Source organism: Xyrauchen texanus, chromosome 25 (genome assembly GCF_025860055.1).
Source record: "Xyrauchen texanus isolate HMW12.3.18 chromosome 25, RBS_HiC_50CHRs, whole genome shotgun sequence".
Lineage (NCBI taxonomy): Eukaryota > Metazoa > Chordata > Actinopteri > Cypriniformes > Catostomidae > Xyrauchen > Xyrauchen texanus.
Genome location: NC_068300.1, coordinates 11,757,908 through 11,766,051, shown reverse-complemented (window position 1 = coordinate 11,766,051; position 8,144 = coordinate 11,757,908). Strand labels below are relative to the sequence as shown.

General features: G+C 36.7%; 1 protein-coding gene across 2 annotated transcripts in view; it reads left to right on the top strand.

The window, feature by feature from the left end:
- Positions 1-3,105: 3,105 nt before the first annotated feature.
- LOC127618699 (retinoic acid receptor gamma-A) overlaps positions 3,106-8,144 on the top strand; it is a 74,550-nt gene continuing 69,511 nt past the window's right edge. The window contains exon 1 of one of the 2 annotated variants that reach the window (XM_052091294.1): positions 3,106-3,124. The gene's annotated coding sequence lies outside the window, so the exon portion shown is untranslated. The remainder of the gene's footprint in view (positions 3,125-8,144) is intronic. The other variant, XM_052091298.1, reaches the window with a different exon arrangement.

Genomic DNA, 8,144 nt, shown 5'->3' with positions numbered 1-8,144 from the left:
TAGAAAATAGGAACAATGTATGCAGGTTTTTGGCATTTATTTTGTTAGTAGACAGATAATGCTATCTCGGTTTAAAAACTTGCATGTTTATTCTGCTCTGTATTTATGTAGTGTAGCAAAAAGCAAAAAGTGTTAAAACTGGACTCAGCCTACCCTACTTACAAGGATGTCAAGGTCGGAAAGGGCTAAGAGCAGCCTATTTATTGTTAACTCCCATTTTTAGTTTATAAACAATTTGTAGTGTAAAAAAAATGCATGTAAAAGCAGTGATTAGAAACATTTTGAGTACTACTAATTAGCCTGCTTTGTAAATAATCTCCAGTTTAAAATGAAAGAAAGGCAGCGCCCTCTTGTGGTTAACAGAGTTTTGATTTTTTTCCTGCAGCCATGGTAAAATCTTATGCTGTAGTGCTGAAGATACATTACAATCAATTGTCAAAATATAATTAAATATATATTCAATGTATAGAAACAAATAATTTATAAAATATAAAGATATAAAGAAGACAAGATGTAGGTGTAGCTAAAAAGTACTGAAGCTTTTGGTGCAGTGGACTGAAGGGTCAGGTGTTAAAATGTATTAAGTAAAGTGTATTAAGTGTGAGAAAAGATAATTGTATGCAATCGCTGGTACTATAGTGACTCAGAAAAACTGTTCTAATTTTTTTTATGGACCATTGTGTGTGGAACAGTGTCTAAAATGAACTTTTCCATAAATGGGCAGTAGTAAAAGGAGTAAAATTGTTGTCTGTTCTCACACAAAATGGATTAGATCACTCCAAAAGACATGGATTAAACAACTGGAGTCCTATGGATTATTTTTAAGATGACTTTATGTGCATTTTGGAGCTTAAAAATTTGTGTCACATTCAGTTGCATTATAAAGACCTACAGAGCTGAGATATTCATCTAAAAATCTTTGTGTTCAGCAGGAGAAAGAAAGTTATACACATCTGGGATGTAAGAAAACGATGAGAGATTTCAAATTTTTGGGTGAACTATCCCTTTAATTTCCAGAGGCATTTTTTATAGTTACATTTATTTTTCAAAACATACAGGCACGCACGCACACACACACACACACACACACACACACACACACACACACACACACACACACACACACACACATATATATATATATATTTATATTTTTATGTAAAGTAATTGATATATATATATATATATATATCAATTACTTTACATAAAAATTTAAATCTTAATAATCAGATTGAGAATGTCACCTCATAAAAAATTCCATCAACAACATTGATGGCATTGATGATACAAGTGAATATATTGAACCTAAGCTGTCTGTACACTTATTTACACTTCTTGATATTAGATCAAATAAATAAATAAAAAAGAATGCATCAAACCAGAAATCCTTTTTATACAGTAAACATGCTAAATGTCATAGTGTTTACAAACATAAAACATGCAAAAATAGGATTGACATCAAACATTTTTTTTTAAGATTTTGAATTGAATGTGTTTTCTAATACACTGTGAGCATTCTCTGATTGCATTAATTATGATAACTAGGAGAATGAATAATTACGTCATATCTAGCATTAGGGCCACTAGGACACATTTTGTGACTTTACGTTGTAGTTCTAATGTTTACCACTAGAGGACACTGCCCACTTTAAAGCAAGAAGGCGCTATGTAACCTAGCGCCGTTCAGAACTGAATTTATAATGTTGCATAAAAACCTTCCAACGCCCACGAAGATAAACCAGGCAAACAAACCGATATGCGCTGCAGACATATTTTTCTTCTGTCCGTAAAATAAAATACATATGACTAAATAAATGGCAAAACTTGAGAAAGCACAACGTCATGCAACAGACCGAATACTCTTCCATGCTAACAACACACCAACACGTTCAAGTAGACGTCTAAATGGTGATATACCATAGACTTATATTGCTTTTTTAGCTGATTATAATGACTAGACTAACCCTAAAATCTAACTTTTAGCATTTTCGAATTTTGTTTTGTTTGTTAGTTTTTTTGTTCATCTAATTACACAAACTCAACTCATAAACATTAACCTCTTTTTTTAAAGGGCTTTAATTGGATTTTAATACATTAGAAGTGTCTCCATAAAGTAAGCCATGAACATTCCATCTTGTTGTCAGTGTCTGTTTTTATTTATTATAAAAGCTTGATTACAGCTTGTGTGCTTGACATGTTGATTGAAATGATACATTTTGCACAAGATAGAAATAATTTGAACAGAATGTGGCGCCTCATATAAACCCTGTTTCTGTGGTGTTTTGACAGTTGCCAGGGTTAATTGGCTGTGTTAAATTTAGAGATCTGTTGTGCAGCTATGAACCCATGACTGTGGGCCGCTCACTCGCTGAGGAACATGTTATGGCAGGGCATGCTGATAATTACAGAGGCTGAGCATATAATGTTTGGGAACTGAACAGGGGCTGCTGCCAACATGCACACAGTAGAAACAACTTGTGCCTCGGGCTAGGCAGACAGCCATCCTTGTCTTTCATTTTTCTGTTTCTCTTTCCTGCCCACCAACACTTACCTGCTCAAACTCTTTCACTCCTTTATTGAAAGATTTCTGTATGTGAAGACATGCCAGATTCTCTTAAGGCTGATGATCACTTTAACAAGTATATACCAAGCTCCCTGTTAGGCAAAGGGCACTTTGATGATGGAAAGGGTCTCGGGGTAAATTTGAAAGTTTAGAAGCGTTGAGAAAACTTGTTTTAAATCCTTTTTTGGGGGTTTAAATGTAATCATTTACTCACCCTCATTGTATGGAAAAAAATATGCATTGTAAGTAAATGGCGATTCAGGTAAACATTTTGCAGAACATCTTTAGTGTTCCACAGAAGAAAGAAAGTCATATGGGTTTGGAACAATATGAGCGTGAGTAAATGATGACAGAATCTTCATTTTTAGGTTTACTATCCCTTTAAATACTTATTGAAATGATTTCAGTTGCATTTTAAGCCTGGATTGAATTTTCCTCTCTTGATTTATAGTTTTGTATAGCATTGAAAGTGAATGGTGACTGAGGCTAACATTCTGCTTAACATATACTTTTGTGTTCCACAGAAGAAAGAAAGTCAAATGGGGTTGGTACAACATGAGGGTGAGTAAATAATGACAGAATCTTTTTGGGTGAACTATCCCTTTAAAACCCGCATTGAAATTGTTTTGGTTGCATTTTAGGCCTTGTTTGAGTTTTACCTTTTTCTATTTTGCCATGCCAGCAAATGGTTTTCTGTCTGAAAGAACAAAGAACATGTCTGCTCTCATGCTAGTTCAATTGACAATGGTCTACTGTCACATAGTGTTTTGAATGGTGGCTTTTGAAAATATGCTGGATACAATGGCAGTTTTATTTGTTAAGGGAGAAGGCACTGAGAAGGGGACCTTTCCTCTCCAGCACAAAGATTTGCCGCAATTACAGAATTACTTCCATATGTGGATCAGGCAGCTTCTCACCGCTGCCCCCACCAACCCCTCTCCTTCCTTTCTTTCTCGACAGTCTCCCTCTCTCTTTTATTGACCTCCTTCCCCAACTTCTATCTGTTTTTAAGCCATACTTTTTTCCACCCTTTGCCATGATTTCTTTCCTTGGTACTACAAACAGTTTTGAAAGGCCACTTCTTGAAGTCTGTCTTAATCAGAACATCCTGGTACTTTTGGCAGTGGGCTTCACTTGTGCTGAGTCAATTAGAGTGAGAGAGCCAAGGACAAAATGCGCCTGGATCAGAGCAGGAGAGTCTGGAGTTGGAGGGGGGAATGAAGGGAAAAGAGCAAATGAAAAGAAGAAAGAAAAATTTAGGTTTTACCAGAAGAATTTAGACTAGAGGGGGGCAGCCTTGTGAGTGCAATAGGAAAAGGTGGAAAATGAGAAGCAGAGGAGAGAGAAAGAGAGAGAGAGAGAGAGAAATGTTTTTTGACAGAGGTTGGTTCAGCGAGGGTTCACAGTGACATCATGGCTGATTGTGAGGAAAGTATAGACAGGAGAGCCATTCACCTTTCATTGGACACGCATGTTGAAGTGTAGGCAATGCGCTCAATTGCATGTGCTCATTGACACTCTGACAACTTCTTTGGCCCTCTGAAACACACTCCACTCCAATCCCCCCCCACACACACACACACAAACATACCAAACTACAAGCATGCACACAAATGAAGGCACAGATGAAATATGACATGATGTGGCCTTGCATTTAAAAGTTTTCAAGGGCTGTCAATCAATTAAAAGGTTTGTCATATGCCCTTTAATATTTTTTTTTATTGTAATTAATTGCATATCAATATTTGCTTAAATAGGCCCCCAATCAAAGATAAGATAATATGTAGTAATCAAATTAATTATAAATGTATTTAAAGGTGCATTCAGTAGCTTTTGTCTTTGTGTCATCTTGGACTTGAACACTTACACATAGCAGCTTGGATGCAGCATAATTTAAAATCAATAGTTTTCAGTTTCAGATGCCATTGTAGAAATTTAGTATTCACAGTCAGTCATGATTTAATCAATGAGTGAAAGTGTCAAATAACAGGATGGTTACTGAGATTTAGCGAGTAGTATTCGGGTCATGTGATTCTAACATGGCAGCCCCCATGTCCGGAGCCTCTCCATGTAGAATAAAACAGCTTTTATAAGGTTACTGATATGACTGGAGTCTTCATTTTAATGTAAGTGGTCATGATTGCAAAATTACAATTCATGTCTTTAGGAGTTAAACTTTTTTTAATGAAGAAAAAATGACTGAGTGCACCTTTTTTTGTTATCAACATATTTTATTGATTCCAATGACAAATCAAACAAACAAAACAGGAAACACAGAATCACGGTGCATGAACCTTAATGCCCTCCAACCCCCCCCACCCCCACCCCACCCCACACCCGACACAAACACACACCCCAGTGACTCAACATCAAACCAACAATGACACACAAATAAACAATAAATCTACACAAAGTATTCAGAAAAAATTTATAAATACGAAAAAATTTAAAACAATAACAACGCGCACACGCACTATCTCCCGCCGAGAGCCCTCCATAAAATCCAAATACCTACCCAATTTTTTATTAAATAATCCCGTGTTGCTCAGCCTTCTACAAACCATCTCCTCAAAAGTGGCCACCCTGCCCAACTCCACGCACCATTCCAGAAACGAGGGTGCTCCAGCTGATTTCCATCCCCTAAGGATGACTTGCCTTCCGATCATGACACCAGACAGGACCCAACTATTCATGAACCCATCTCCTGCATCAATTACCATCCCATTGCCTAGAACACAGAGCCTGGGGCAAAATGAAACCTGAGCACCCAACTCATCACAAATAAAATTATGAACCCTCAACCAAAATTCTTGAATCTTTACACACCCCCAAAAAACATGGGTTGTGGCCCCATCTTCTGATTGGCATCGCCAGCAGGCGGGTGTTTCTTTAAGTCTATACAATCTAGAGGGGGTCCAATAGAATCAATATAAAATCACAAGTCGCATCAGATGCACCCTTGCATCTCTAGATGTAGATTTGCTGTTATTAGAATCCTACCCCACACTCCCTCCTCCAATACCAAGTTTAAATCTTTCTCCCATACTCTCTTGAGAGAAGTTAAAGTTCCATCCCCCAGACTCTGAATTAACAGGGAATAATACACTGATGTCACTGAATCACCACTTCCAGAGTATCTGCCACTTTAGGGGGGTGCATGCTACTCCCAAAACAAGAACAGAGCATATGGTGCAGCTGTAAATACCTAAAGAACTGAGATCTGGGAATCCTAAAATGTTGAACCAAACTTTCAAAAGATCTCAACACTCCACTCTCATATAGGTCACCTTACTTGCCTCCCAAGCCACACCCACATAGGATACTGAGGACCAGTTGATCTCCATATAAACATTAATTTCAGCCTTTAACATTTGTTGGAAATCAGGATTTTGCAAAAGGGATACATTAAAGTGGCAGGAGACTAAAATGTTTCCAATTGAGCAATCAACATCTTGACTTATATATCAAGAACAAAAATCTATTCAAGAATAAATCTTATGGACTGATAAAAAAAGGGTATAGTCTAATTTTTTATAGGTATATGGGTTTAAAAGTCTCCAAATATCTGTAAGCCCAAGATTTTGACACATCCTGTGGAGCATCCATGTTGCTCTAGGGGGCTTACAAACTTTTGCTTTACTGTGATCAAGGACTGAGAACATCAAAAAAGATTAAAGTCTTCTCTCGATATTATATCACGAGGGGTGCCATCAACTTGCATCATCTCTTCAAGATCTATAAAAAGACCTGTTATCAGTGTTATGTGCATAAATATTAGCCAAAATCAACCTTTGCCCCTGAATTTCTGCTAAAACAATCATGAATCTTCCTAAATTATCTTTAATCTGTAGATGTTTACTTATCAATGTAATGACTCCCCTGCTCTTACTTGAGCCAGCATTATAGAAAACATGTTCACCCCATATCTTCCCAAATTTTTCAGCTTCCTGCTGAGAAAGATGCATTTCTTGACGAAACACAATATATTTCTTATGTTTAAGAGAATAAATAACCTACCTTCTTTTTATGGGGTGCTCAATCCACTCACATTTCACGTGGAGAGAGACAATCCACTCATATTAACATTTTACATTTTGACATGTTAGAAAAAATAGATTGTGTGTCAAAAATAAAGTTATAAAGACCACATTCCTCATTAGTGCAACAATCAAACCCCGAACTTACCCCGAACCAAAAAATGTGTGCATTAACCCCGGACACAACAGCACCAATCAGCATCATCCCTCTAAACTCAAACAGTTCATGTATACCTACAAGAGTCCCCGTGATAAATTTGCTGTCATATTTCTCATGTCTGGTTGCTATATAATTTTGTGAGACAGAATTACATAACAGAAAATAATCTATAAAACAAACTCCCGCCAATATCCTGAATAAACACAAAGAATGTGTAGATTCATTCACAATACTGTATTGAAGGTGTGTTCCTCAAAAATAAAAATAAAAATTCCTGTTCAGATTCTTCTGACAGTCAAGCGAATTTTCAGTGAGCCGGCTGTTTCATAAGTGCAGCAGATGACCTAATCCTTCCAATGTCCTGCAAAAAATACTCCAGCCAATAGGAGGCATAAACACAAAGAATGAGCAGATATGTCCACAATGCTCCCGAAGGAGTGTTAATTCCCAAAACATTCTCCAGCAGTTTCCTCGGACGGTCAATTTTATGTTCAGCGAGACAAACTCACTTGGAGGCAATGTGAGAAACACACTATGACTATGACAGTCCATCAAAAAGAAAAACATTGCTTGTTGTGGGCATGTAAATATTTTGCAGCAATCCTTTGTATCTATTCTCAATTAGAGAATAGGAAACATCAGTGCTATAGCGATCCTCCATAGAGGAAACATCAGTGCTATAGCGATCCTCCATAGAGGCAAAAGATTCATGAAGGAGTGTTACTACACAAAACAAACTCTAGCCGCTAGGCAGAGCCAACACAAAAAGAAACAAAAATGGCCAGTTCTGTCTGGAGGAATGGGCCAAAATTCCAGCAACTTATTGTGAGAAGCTTGTGGAAAGCTACCCAAAACGTTTAACCCAAGTTAAACCATTTCAAGGCAATGCTACCAAATACTAACAAAGTGTATGTAAAGTGATCAAATAAATAAAAGCTGAAATAAATAATTCTCTCTAATATTATTCTGACATTTTAAAATAAAGTAGTGAACCTAAAATACCTAAAACATTGAATGTTTTCTACGATTAAATGTCAGGAATTGTGAAAAACAGAGTTTAAATGTATTTGGCTAATGTGTATGCAAACTTCTGACTTCAACTGTATGTTTATGTACAGTATGTATCTTGATGTGTGCATGCATGAGTTTGTGTATCTCCTTAAAGGAGACACTGACAGCCTCCATCACCATTTCCTTTCATTGTATGGAAAAAATATTAAATGAAAGTGAATTGTGATCTGCTTTTGTGATGCATGGAAGAGATTCCTATGAGTTTGAAACAACATGATTGTGAGTAAATTAATTTTCAGAATTTTCATTTTTGGGTGGACTACCCCTTTAAGTTCATACTGTATGTCAGTGTGCGTGCTTTGATTGAATGCAT